The following is a 14,069-nucleotide window of genomic DNA, read 5'->3' as shown; positions in this document are numbered from 1 at the left end:
TAAAAAATATTTAACACCCCTAAATAGAAGGGAACTTCCTCAATCTGACAAAAAGCATCTATGAAAAACCCACAGTTAACATCATACTTAATGACGAAAGAGTGAAAGCTTTCCTCCTAAGATCAGGAATAAGACAAAGGTGTCTGCTCATCACTTTTAGTTAACATTAGAGGGAGATTTGGACACACGGAGACACAGGGAAGAAGGCCATGTGAAGACAGAGGCAGAAATCGGAGTTATGCTTCAGAATATGGAAGAAGCAAAGAACTCTCCATAGAGCCTGTGCAGGGAGCGTGACCCTGCCAACACCTTGATTTTGGACTTCCAGCCTCCAGAACTGTAAGAGAATAAATTTCTGTTGTTTTAAGCCATCAAGCTTGTGGTGATTTGTTGCAGCAGCCCTAGGAAGCAGATACACTCTTTAGAAATGTTTTCTTAATTGCTTTGCACAATAACTAAGATAAAGGAGGACGTTTTGCCAACAGAACCAGGAGAATGATTAACTTTGGGAGGAAGGAGAAGAGAGTGAGGGCTGTAATCTGGAAGGAACAGGGAGGTGTTTCTGTATTGGCGGTGTTGTTACCTGGAGAGTATCACACAGTGGTTCACGATGACAATCTATTGAGCTGGACCTTTACATCTTATCCACTTCTGTTTATCTGGATTACTTTTCACAATCATAAGGTAAAAATACTTTTTCAAAAAGGGAAAAGGAAAAGAGCACAAGGGCCTCTAGACACAAAAGTTGACATGAGAAACATTCTAAATTGAAAGAGGAGTTTTTTCTAAGACGATTAGAAAGGGAGAAAAATGCCTCTTTCTTGCCTAGAAGCTCTGGGATTGGCCCCGAGCAGAGAATAGATAAGCAAGAAGGTCAATTGGGCTTTCCAGGAAAATCCCCTTCCCCTGGCTCATCTCCCTGTTTCCCCCAGGGGGCGCTGCTCTCCATTGAACTCAGCTTCTGGGGAGACAAGAGTCACCCCTTCCTCTGCTCCCTTACTTTGTGGCTGGTGGCAGACTGAAATGTTCAAACAAAAATGAAACAGAGAGAAAGCCTTGACGAAGGGGAGCCAAATGCAGAGAGGACCGTGAATCTACATACTTTGGATTTGAGGGAGAACTTGTTCTCCAGGCTCTAGATCCCGTCCATCCATGTAGTCTCAGGGAAAAGAGGGACTCCTCCCCTGAGTGCCCCAACTCTTGGCTCCTGGCTTTCTGCCATATAGCAGGAGATATTTCTAAGCTTGTATGTGTGGGCCAGCACATATTTATGCACACAAACACAACATGTTCATGCCCATGTACACATACAAACATAATATACATATACACACCTACACATAGACATATATACACACACATATACACATAAATGCAACTATAAAATCATCTATGCACACACATATAACATTCATAGGCACGCACGTATACATACACAAGTAAGTACATATAACACAAAACATCTAAACATATCCATCCATCCATACATACACAACATATAAACATACAAACCCACATATACACACACAAATATATACATACACATGCGCACACACACATACCTGCATGTACATACTGCAAGTGGTACTTATCTTCCAAGATGGCCTCCAATGATCCATACCTCCCGCTATTCATGCTTTTGTGTAGTCCTCTCCCATGATGTATCTGGGTTGGTCTGTGTGGCCAACAGAATATGGCAGAAATGATGGTATATGAGTTCTGATGCCAGGTTATAAAACTACGGTGGCTTCTTCCTTGTTCTCTCTCTCTGGTTACTCGCTCTAGAGGAAGCTGTGTTGTGAGAACACTCAAGCGGCCGTATGGAGAGGCCGATGTGGCAAGGGACTGAAGTCTCCTACCAACAGCCAGCACCAAACTGCCAGGAGGGTGAGTGAGCCACATTGGAAGTCTGTCTTCCAGCGCCCGTCAGACCTTCAAATGAATCCAGCCCTGACTGACATCTTGACAACAATTTCATGAGAGGTTCATGGAAAGGAGGCTGGTGTGACTGGAACAGAGAGGAAGAAGAGAGAAGGAAATAACTGGAGAAGAAGACAGGGTTAGATCATGCTGAGCCTTAAGGCAGTGGTTGGGAGGTTAGCGTTTATTTGAAAGTATAGAGGAAAAGCATGGAAGAATGTTAAGCAAGGGAGTAACATGTTTCAGTTCATATTTTAGAAAGCTCCTTTGGTGCATGTTCAGAGATTATAGGGAGGCAAGAGTGGGACAACAAATATTCAACAGGTATTTATTGAGCACCTACAATGTACCCAGACATTATTCTAGGCTCCCGGAATACACCCCAAGTTATCAGGCAACCAGTTATTCCAAGCAACCAGATGACATGCAATCCCGGTAGCTGATAAAGATTATGGAGCTGTGAGTAGGGTGGTGGGATGGCGTCTGGGAAAAAAAATATGGATGGACAGGAGAAAATTTTTGCAGGGAGAAAGCATATCACTGCCTAGGGAGTGCCACGGATAGGAAGGCAGGGTAAGAGAACAGGAATGGCAAACGTTAACTGAGTGCTTACTATGTGCCTGTCGGTCATATTTCTAAATGTTTCCTGAGTATTAAATTAACAGGTCCTTCTAAGAATACTGTCAACTAGATACTGTTCTCACAGTGGAGATAAGGAACTGGGGCACAGAGAAGTGAGAGTGCCTGCAGGTGCGTGGATTTGACCCCAGGCAATCTTACCGGGAGCGCACTATCTTAAGGAGTACCCAGGTAGGGGACCCGACTTCTCAAGAGCGGCTGATTGCCGATATGCAATTACGAATGGTTCTCTCTCTGTGTCTCCCCGCCCCGCTCACTCCCCCATCTCTCTCACTCTCTCTCTCTCTTCTCTCTCTCTTCTCTCTCTCTCTTGTTGTCGGTTAAATACCTCAGAGAACAGGGGTTATTTGCATTTGTGGTTACAGCCCACTTAAAAAAGTGCAGACTTATCACGCCAGCAGTAGGGTGAGTGTGGGAGTTAGGGGCCTGTCAACACCATGATTGGTGGAGTTCCTGCTCCATCCACAGGAAGGTGGCAGCGAAGGAGTTGCCGGAAGGCACCCTGCAGAGGTCAGTGCAGCCTGGTGGCCCGGGTACCCGCGCAAGTGCCCGATTCTGCTGCTTCCGCTTAGAGAGAGGTCGGTAGGGGAAGGGGACGTCACGTTAGAACCGTGGCTGTGGAGGAAAGCTAGGGGGGAGGCGGGAAGGTCCTGGGAGGAAGGAGGGCTGAGAGGCGTGGGGTACAAATAACAAAGCCCTGGAAACCTGTGGGGGGCGGGGAGAGAAACCAGGCATGCCTGAGGTGGGTGTAAAGTGAAAGTGGCGCAAAAATCAAGAGCTGGGCTTTCAGGAAACGTAAAACAGGAAGCGGGGCTTAGGGAATTGAGGGGTTCAGAAGGAGGAATGGAAGGGACCTCCGAGTGGGCAAAGGGACACAGATCCAGGCCACAAGGCTACGGGAGAAACAGCACGTGCCAAGGGGCCAGGGCGGAGATGCCCGGAGGGGTGGGGTCTGCAGGAGCCAAGCTGGCAGGCATCCCGCCCTGACCGTGGGAAGAGGCCCGGGCCCAGCCAGGCGCCAGGGCTTCCGCTCCAGCCTGGGGAGGTGATGGGGTGATGCGCACTCTGGTGAGAGGGGCGACTGCGGGAGGGAGCCGCAGAGGACGCGGAGGGCTCCTAGCCTTTCCCGCACTCGCGCCCTTCCCTCTCCACCACGTCTCCGCGGGTCTTTGAACTTGGAGACCAACGCAGAAGACTTCCTGCGGCATTAGGGGTTGGAAGAGGGCTAAAGGGGCACGAGGGGTGCTGGGCCCTGTGAATGTGCCTGCGTCCTTCCACCTTCGCAACCAGGCCTCTCTTCAGGAGCCACCTCCAGACCAAGCCTCTGCCACTCCGGAGCTCAGAGTTTTAGTCCTGATGACGTTAGGGGCTGCACTTAGGGTCGCTTGCCTTACCCTTTACATATCAGTCCTAGGATTGATATGGGACATCACTTGTAAAATTCTTAATCTTTTAGTGGGAAATCATATGGGACTTCTCTTGCACAGTTCTTAATCTTTTTAGTAAAATTAGTTAAGTTTTCTTCCCTCCTTTCTTTAGGAAAAAAGCCCTATCCATCAAATCCCAATAATTACCCTGAAACTGGTGACTCAGATCCCCTGGCTATCGATAAGTGTCATCGGCCCATTGTTGGCAGAAATGGTGTTAGGCCAGACAGGGCCCTTAGAGTCTGAGAGAGTAGGGGACTTTATGCCGAAGGTCTTTTTCACTCTTTAAGAAATACATTAACCAAGCCTATTTCCCTTTACTTGCTTAATAGGCAAATCAACAATAGAAATTAATAGATATATGATTTAAATAACAAGTTTGTATCTTCTTTTCCTTGTCTAGGGACTGAGGCTACACTTTCAGCAGGAAACCCAAGACCACACCCTGACTAAGGCAGAAAGAGAAAGAGCTCAATGAAACCCCAGTAGACAGGGACAATGACCCTTCTCAGCAGGAAGAAGATACAGAAGAGACCTCCCATCCCTCAACATCTATACTACTAATAAGGGGGTTCATGGCTCTTAGAAAAGAGATAGGCAGAAAAGTTAGGGGGTTTCAGGTCTGCCTACAAAGACACTGAGGTCATCCTATCCTAGAAGGGGTCTGTCCTAATCCACCCATAATTAAGCAAGCCAGAAGGAATTTTTAGGCTAAAAGTAACTTCCACAGAGAAACCAGTAAGCAGAGCATTAGGTACCAGTTTAAGCCAGTCACTCACACTTGGACAATGAAGACCCAATGACCTTCAGTTCACCTGAGCCTCATTATACTATCATTATAATATGATGCAAATACCCAGAAGTTCGTTAATATCGTTATAACAGACTGAATTCTGGGAACAAACATGTGCAGAAAGCAAATGATGAATGACTGAGTCCTGTTAATCTTAATTGTCAATCAAGGATGCCCACCCCCCTAAGAAAAGTAACCACCCATGGCAAATAGGGATAAAAACCCCAAAGGCTTTGTTACCAGGCCTTCTGAGCCAGGCTTCCCTTGCTCAGGTCCGCTTCCACATCTGGAAGTGTACTTTCCTTTCTATAGAGCTTTTCTTTTCTGCTGTATTTCAGTGTCTTGCTCAATTCTTTGTTGGAGACATCGAGAACCTGGACAACGGGCCGGGAGAGGATCCCCATTCTCCAGTAACAGGATTGCTGCCTCAAAGACCCAGCTTCCCTCCCGAAGCCTCCTCCCCTACGGTAGGGTGCTGGGTTCTCTCGCTGGTGCGCGCTCTTGCTTTAAATTCCGTTTTTGATCATTATTTTCTATGTCAGGAGATAGTGGTTTTCCATTTACAGTGGCAAAGTTTCCTTTTCAAATAATTTTACTTGAAAACGAAATATGAATCAACTTAAAAGAGTAAGCCAATAATACAGTGGTACAAAGAGAAGCCAAAACACGCTGGTGGTTCTCAAATAACTGAAGTTTGGGAAAAGTTGTGTTAAGCTACAATGCTTCCATTCTATAAAACTAAATTTGTTGGTGACTTATAAATAACTTTACTGAGATGTAATTCACCCATTTAGTGGTTTTTAGCATATGTATGGAGTCGTGCAACCACCACCACAATCGATTTTATAACATTTCGTCATCCCCAAAAGAAACCCTGTAGCCTTTGGCAGTCAGTAACCATTCCTCCCTCTAACTACCACTCCCCCAACCCTGCCGTAAGCAACTACCAATTTACTTTCTGTCTCTATAGATTTTTCTATTCTAGACGTTTCATATAAATTGAATCACGCAATATGTAATCTTTTGTGACTGCCGTCTTTCAATTGGCATAATATTTTCAAGGTTCATCCATATGGTAGCATGTATCAGTTCTTCATTTTGTATTAATGAATAATATTCTATTGTGTGTATATACCATATTTTCTTTATCCATTCATTAGCTGATGGACATTTGGGTTGTTTACACTTTTTTGGCTCTTACGAAAAATGTTGCTATGAACCTTCGTATAGAAATTTTTGTTTGGATGTATGTTTTCATTTGTTTCGTGTGTGTCCCTAGGATTGGAATTGCTGGGTCATGTAGTAATTATATGTTTAATCATTTGATGAACTACCAGACTGTTTTCCACAGCAGCTGTACCACTTTACATTCCCACCAATAGTTTATAAGGGTTCCAGTTTCTCCACATCCTCACCAGCACTTGTCAGCACTAGTTATTACTTCTTTTTGATTCTAGCCACCCTAGCAGGTGTGAAGTGGCATCTTGTCATGATTTTGATTTGTATTTCCCTGATGGCTAATGGTGTTTAGCATCTTTTCATGTTTATTGGCCATCTGAATATCTTCTTTGGAGAAATGTCTCTTCAGATCCTTTTTCATTTTAAAATTGGGTTATGTGTCTTTTTATTGGGGTCTTCACTTTTTTTGCATAATTGTTGAGATCTAATTGTGAACTGGAAGAGGAGAGAGAGTCAGGATGGAAAAAAACAAAACAAAACAAAACAAGGAAATTGGATTCTCTCCCGCCGCATCCCATCTACCTGGATTGAGGAGGGTCTGTATAGTAGGTGGGTATATTGTGGCTTTCAGGAAAAGAACCTGACTCCCCAGCGCTGTCTGAAGCCAAGTTCCATGCTTTACTCTTCCAAGGATTCCAGAACTCTTTGCAGCTATCCTCCCCGGAAGCAGCTGAGGTTCTTCACCCATCCCTAGCCTGCCTGTCTGTCTGTCCATTCAATCTTTGTAGCCATCGGAGGCTCTGCTCACCTGTCTGTCCACAGGCTGCCTCTTTGCCTGAAGATCCTGCTCTGCCCTGGAAGTCTGTGACAGGATGAGTGAGCCCCCGAGGATGAAGAGGCAAAGGGCAGAAGTGCAGGGACAGTGGGGAAAGCAGATGCTTGGGAAGGGCGGGCGATCTGGGAGTGACGGTGCACAGGGTGCTGCTCCTCTGCAACCGGGACCTTTTGAAAGCTTTTGGCCAAGATCTCTGCTAATGCCATTCGCATGCCCTTAGAGGGACAGAGCAAGGTGGGATGTGGCCGGCCAGGCCCTTCCAAGAAGTCATCAACCCAGTCTTCTGAACCTGGCAAGGTACACTTCAGCAGCCTGTGCCTCGAGGTGAGACCAGAGGAGCTGGAAAAGAGACCCTGGGCCTGTCAGATACAGGGTTAGAGAGGAAGCCCCTGACTTGACATTAAAAGCTCCTTCCTCAAATTTCCCTGCCTGAGCTTTCTCATCATACCCACCTCTGGAGCCTCCCCTACCCAGGTACTGGGTGAGACAGGGATGGTGGTCTCCCAACCTTTGCAGGGAGCTGTTCACTCCTGGACTCTTTAGTGAAGCACAACGGAGGTGACTAGAAGTCCCTGGAAGAGGCCAGCATCCACCTCCTTGGGACTGGCCCAATCCCCTGGTGCCATCTGAGTTCTCCAGAGCCAGGAATCATAGGGTCCCCAGGCAGAACCCTCCCCTCGACATATCCCAGACTTAGAATTGGGGCAGTGGGCAGGTCAGAGCATATGGCAAATAGAAGACATGAAAGGTAGGGATGGAGAGTGGGAGGTGATTCCTCAGAAAAAAGTGTCTAACCCTTCTGAAAGCAGAGTTTCATGGCTGCAGGGTTCAAAATGGAGATCTGCTTTGAGTTCAAATTACCACTAAGAATAATCATAGTGTCTAATGTATGAATAATACCTTAGTGTTTTAAAAGCACTCTTTCCATCCTCAACCTCATCTGATTCTCACAACAGCATCATTATTAAATTCCCGTTCGATCATTTAATATATGACAAGCACTGTGCTGAGAAACTTATATGCATTATCTCCTTTAATTCTCTCACCAACCCTATGAGGTTAGTCATTTCATGGATGAGAAAACTGAAGCTTGGCAAGTTTAATTAAGTTTCTCAGGGTCACAGAGCTAGTAAGAGCAGGGATTCAAATGCTGAAATGGGCAGAAGGCAAACTCCTGTACCCCGGCCAGTATTTGATCCCTCCAATGCTCTGTGGTCCCCCTATGTACGTTGGGGAAAACAAATTCTAATCACACTCTGATTTCTTGCGTGGGCCAATCAGACTGTCCCAAGGGTCAACTCACTTCATCCTGCAGGACTGTTCTGGAAGGATGATGTCACCCAAGATGTGAGGACCCAGAAGATACCCAGGCTCGGTGCCCTAGAGACCTGCATGAGGGATGGGCAGGAAGCCTTGGCCACCAAAACTCTAGGCTGAGGTATGTGAGGCCTGTAGTCTGGTAGAGCAACTGGGAAGGGAATGAATGTTAGGGCTGCAGGTACCGGCTGTCAGAAGTCCAGGGAATAGATTGAAGAGAGCGCCTGTGTGATTTCAGCCAGAAGCAACCCCATGATCCATTAGTGATGTCTGCTAAAGGAGGGGATTAGGAAGCATGGCTCCTATTTGCTGTCCCTGGCTTAATCTTTGTCTCCTAGGGGCAAGCCTGAGGGGAAACTTCAACTATTGTTCCCTAAAATGACATACCCTCAGGGATTTTGAAATCCTTCTTTCGCACCCCATCTCTTCACCCCTGACTCCTGCCTCCCCTCCCCTCAGAGCCCAGTGACGGAGGTGAACTGGGAGAAATGCTTGAATCCTGAAGTGGTTCCAAAGGTCTTGAACCAAGAGCTGACCAACCACAGCAAGGCCCTGCTGCAGGTGAAGGCCTGGCCTGGTCCAGGAAGGCTGAGCCCACCATGGGCCTGTTTAAAGAGGGAGGGGATAGATGTTGGCTGGTGAGAAATGACAGGACTTTTCTCTGAGCCCTGTAGAGGACCTTCTGGAAGAGAGGGCCTGGAGGGTGGGAAAGAACAGGGCTTTCAATACAGACAGAGCCAGCCCAGTCTTGGCTCTGCTGCTGCCCCGCTGTGACCTTGGTCACATTACCTAAGCTCTTCAAGTTTCTTCCACATCCGTCAAATGGCGACTCTGCCTGGTTGCTGTGAGGATTAAAGACGGTATGAAAAACGCCTGCCAGTTGTGGGGGGATCAAAGGGAAATTCATTCTTTTCCCACTGGAGGGCGCCCCCCACTTTCTTGGTTTCTCACAGAAACATTTCACAGATTTTGGCAACTGTGGGAAGCCAGGGCTGGGGGCCTCCGATGGCCTCTTATTCTGTGGGACCCAGCACAGGCATGGAGCCAAAGGGCCTGCAGAAATCTACCTCAGAGATTGTCTAAATTTAGGAAAATATATGGGCTCTCTGTTTTTCTAAGAAAATCTTGAGTGTAACATGACACTAATCCCCACTTTACATACATATAAAATGTCCTTAAACAAGAGAGGCATCCAGAGCTCCTCACAGTCGACCTGCCTTTGCTCTGTGGTGTTGAGGACATCACCTGGGCAAGGCTCTCAGACATCTCTAGGGACCCTCGAGCTCTCTGGAACCCAGATGAAAAACCACTCGTCTAGTAGTTATCTACTTACCAGCTGAGAAACAAGAGTGGGCAAGCATGGAACAGGACTATACAAGGTCTCCTGAATGAGCCTTCTGCCTGCACAGCCTCCAGCTCTCCTTCATGGCCCCCAGTAGATAGTGGGCTGCTTCACGCATCACACCTCTCTACACTAAGGGTAGCCCAAGCAGGTGACATTTGAACTTTGACCTAAATGACACAAGAAAGCAGCCAGGGGAACATCTGGAGGAAGAGTCCCCAAGGCAGAGAAAATTACAAATACAATTGCCCTCATGAGATTGCAGGGCTCCTTAGGAGAACAGACAGAATTAATTGTCTGTGGTGGGAGATGACCTTGGACCAGGACTACTTAAGGCTTGTAGTCTATAGACAGGTTGTGGGTTTCAGTCAAAGTGTAGTGGGAAATCATTGGGGGATTTTAAAAGAAGCGAATAGGATAATATGATAAACATTTTACACAGATACAGTGATGGTGCTGGAAAATGGATTATGAAACAGACAAGAGTAAAAACAGGTAGACCTGTTTAGGGCCATTGAATCCAGTTCGGATCTGGTGGTACCTTGGACTAAGATCATGGCAGCATCACTGGAAAGCTCCTGCCTCTATCCAGAGGCAGCCAGAACCTCAGAGGTGCTCCAACTCCTCACCCCTTTCAAGGAAACTGGTCTCCATCCCTGTCACTGTGGCAGCCAGGCCTCCTAAGCTTGGATTGGTTGCCGGACCACATTGTTGGTCTTATGACTGATCTCAGGATAGGGACTGGTTGCCATGGTTCTATCAAGTATGCAAACAAGGAGCTGCCATTGTCCTCCAGGCTCAGGGGACAAAACAGGTCTAATGGAAAACACTGTGAAGGAGACAGGACTAGAAATGGGGCTCAGGGAAGAGCCTGAAGAAATCGACTTCAGAGGTCTTCTAACTTTTAGAGGTGCCCAAGTCACTCATCTCATGGCTTATTCTATTCAGTTCAAGACTGCCATGGAGACTTGCTCTGAATTGGGCGGGGGTGGGGGCTGCATAAGGCGTGGAGTAGGAAGTGGCAACCCTCAGTATATTCATTGAAAACCCCTTGTTTCTCCCCATTTTAGGATGTTTTTGAGCCTTTCTCTACTCTGAGTCACAACCTTGTGGCTGATTAAGGACTCTAGGGAGCCTCTTATCCTTCACACTTTCCCTTTTGCTCTCAAGAAGGACAATTTCAGGCTGACCCAAATCTGGATTATTAAAGCTGGTTTTCAAGCAAATTCTTTCTACAGATTTTTCTGAAAGCAGGATGGGTGGGGTTTGGACCTGACCAGAATCTCTGAGATGAGATGGGAAGGTTGGGGTGTGGGGATATAAAGAACTAGCCCCTGATTGTGATGCAGGACAGAGCAAATTTCCCCAAGTGATGGAGAGACCAAGCCTTACACCAAGAGAAGAAGAGGGTCCTTTGGCAGAGAGTGAAGAAAGAATTCAACCCACACACCAAAGTTAGAGTCAAAAAGAAAGTTTATTAGAAAGTGGGTAACACACCACAAACAGAATGTGGTCTCCTCTCAGAGACAGAGAGTGAGAGAGACAGTGCAAGAGACAGAGACAATAGAGATAAGGAAAGAGAGAGACAGAGTAAAGGCCCTGAGAGGAACCCGGAGTGTTCAGGGAATTCATTCGTTCCCATTTCCTTTGATATGGACTTACAGTGAGGAAGGGGAAGACTGCGTAGCCTGGAAAACTAAGAACTAGTAGAGTGAAAGGCCTGCTGGCAGTTCCCAGCCTTTAATCCATAGGTCCCCCATGGTTTTAGCCAGAGGGAGTGACTCTCGGTTCCTGTTCCCCCTTCACAGGTGTGGGGAATGGGCTGTTAGCAATCCCAGCAGAAATTTTCCTTTGTTCTGAAGGAGTCCTCCTGATCTGGCTGCAGGGCTGATCAGCACATTGCAGTCTCTGAATGTGGCTTGATTAACATTTTAATTCTCTTGCCTCCTCCCTACATTAATTGTGCTGAAGGCCTGGTTTCAGAACCCTTCCTCCTCCCACAGAGCATTTCTAAAGTGGGTAAAAGGCAAGGTGGAATCACAGCTAGAATCACAGCCATGCCACCCACAGCTTTCAAATGTGTCTCCTTGGTCCTCTTTCCATTTGTAGAAGGAAATCCTTCCCTTCAGATCCCACGTCAAGCAGGCCTAGGACCTTACTCTGCCTTCTGATGTTCACAGTGCTTTTCGGACATTAGGGTCTCCTACAGAGCAGTCATGCCAGCCCCGACCCCAAGGAAGCACACTGAGAATTCTACAACCAAAGCCTCTCACATTTAACATTTTGATGCCTATGGCTAATTTGCCCCTGGGAAAGTGGAGACCAGCTACCATTGCTCAATCCATCCAAACTCCACATGTCCAATGTCTCAAGCTTTCTATTTCTCAAAGCACCTTCATAATTAGTTCATTGGATCCTCACAAATGAGAGCACATGGGACCTTAGTCCATTTGGGCTGCTATAACAGAACACCATAGATTGGATGGCTTATAAACAACGGAAATTTCTCACAGTTCTAGAGGCTGGGAAGCCCAAGATCAAGGCACTGGCAGATTTAGTGTCTAGTGAGGGCCTGCTTCCTGGTTCATAGAAAGGGCCTTACTGTAACCTCACATGGTAGAAGGGAAGCAGGATCTCTCTGGGGTCTCCTTTATAAAGGCACTAATCTCATTCATGAGGACTTCATCCTCATGACCTAATCACCTCCCAAAGCCCCCACCTCTAAATGCTATCACCTTGGGGGTTAAATTTTCAAAATATGAATTTTGAAGGGACACAAATATTTAGACCCTAGCACCCATCCACTTATAGAACCCAGAGAAATTAAGAGATACTCCTCTGGTAATATAGGCTTAGCCATGCTGCCAGTGCAGGTCATTTCTCCTGCATCCTTGTGTCTAATGACATAGCTATATGTAACACCCAACTCATATCAATTTATATAGTACCTAGTTCTTATTAACTAGGTTGACCCCGACCTCCCACCCTACTTTTTCCCATCATACATGCACTGTGCCTGGACACTACAATACATGGTTCCTGCCTCAAGGCAATGAGGACTAGTCAGGAAGGTAAGTCATATATATAACATAAACATGCACCTGTGTAGCAGACCCCGCATGTGCCCTGTCTCATCCCCTAGCCCAAATCTGAGCTTACCTGCAGCTGCAGTTGGAAAGTGTCTGTACATGCTGGCAGCTCCCCACCTCAAGCTCTGGGCTCTCTGCTTCTCATATTATGGGTTTTCTGGAATGCCAGAGGAACTCACCTACCCGGCTCAAGACAGCCCAGAAATGTCTGGATTTAACACCTCCAGAGGCAACCATCAACCAGTTAAGGACTGAGTTTGGTAAATAAATATTGCAGCATATCATTCCCTGGGTTAGGTATGTCTGAGACAAGTTCTACACAGATCCTCAGGAGTCCCCAGTAGGGTTCATTCCTAGCTGCCCACTGTAATGGTTAACTTTATGTGATAATTTGACTTGGCTGATAGCTGGTGAAACATGGTTCCTGAGTATATCTGTGAGGGTGTCTCTGGAAGAGGTTAGCATTTGAATTATAAACTAAGCTGTTGGGCATCATCCAACCCACTGAGGGCCCAAATAGAACAAAAAGGGAGAATTTGCTTTCTACTTGAGCTGCCCCTGGTTCTCGGGCTTTTGAACTCAGATCGGGACTTATACCGTCAGCCACCACTGTTGGAAAACATATTTGTAGAGGGCGAGAATGGAACAGGTAGACCTGTTAGGAAGTATTGTTTTGGTCTGGGGGACACTGATGGCTTGGGCTGGTCTATCACAGTGGAGCTGAGCACTTCCAGCAGGCCATGTACTCTACCAGTGGCAGCCTGAACCTCAAGGGGAATCCAGACCCTCATGCTCTCCAAGGAAACAGCTTCTGACTCCTGTCACCATGGCAACTGTGTTTCAGCTATCTGGATTGGTCCATAGGTTGACATCATCAGTACTAAGTGACTGATCCCCATAATGAGAACTGGTTTCCATGGTGTTAAAGTATGCAAATAAGAATCTGACATTCTTCTCCAGGTCAGGGTCCTTGACTAGCTCTAAACCTAAAGGAAAATCAAGGGGGGGAGAGAAGATCAGATGTGGAGCCAAGGAGAGACCAGTTGTCAGGCAGTTGCTGAGTCACTATGCTTCAGGACTTGCCCAAGTCAAGACTGCTATTAGAGCCTGTCATTTAGTAGAGGAGGAGGAGTTTTCATTGTAGAGGGGGAGTCCTCCAGCACATTAACACACAAATCCAAATCACATGTTTCCTCTCATTTCAGAACTTCCTTAAACTGTTTCTTTCAGCAAAACTTTGAGGTATCCTGCATCTCCCACCTCTGCATTGACATTCAGAGGGACAATTCTAGACAACCTGCTTCTGGATTTTTTAAGTGAATTTTCTTGAAACCCTTTCTGTAGGCTTGTTGGATGTCAGGACTGGTGGGCTCCAGCCAGAACCATTGAGGTGAATTATGCAGGACCAGAACAGAGGGGACACTTGGGGTGGGGGTGTAGAATAGATCCTTGGTGCAGACTGAGGCCTGGTTTCTGAACCCTTTCTCTTTCTAGACATCATTCATAATGTGAATGCAATGCAGGGTAG

The 14,069-nt window shown here is 46.7% G+C and overlaps 1 long non-coding RNA gene across 2 annotated transcripts; it reads left to right on the top strand.

Annotated features, from left to right (window-relative positions):
• Positions 1-4,628: 4,628 nt before the first annotated feature.
• LOC120587687 (uncharacterized) lies at positions 4,629-10,656 on the top strand. Of its 2 annotated transcripts, XR_005649060.1 has the most exons (4): positions 4,629-5,246; positions 6,781-6,869; positions 7,014-8,231; positions 8,570-10,656. It is a non-coding gene; the product is annotated as an uncharacterized LOC120587687 (long non-coding RNA). The 2 variants fall into 2 exon arrangements; XR_005649059.1 differs by having other exon boundaries at positions 6,781-8,231.
• Positions 10,657-14,069: the final 3,413 nt, after the last annotated feature.

The sequence above is a fragment of the Pteropus medius genome, unplaced genomic scaffold, assembly GCF_902729225.1.
Source record: "Pteropus medius unplaced genomic scaffold, Ma_sr-lr_union100, whole genome shotgun sequence".
NCBI lineage: Eukaryota > Metazoa > Chordata > Mammalia > Chiroptera > Pteropodidae > Pteropus > Pteropus medius.
The sequence above is the reverse complement of the archived record's forward strand: the minus strand, read 5'-3'. Positions and strand labels throughout refer to the sequence as shown.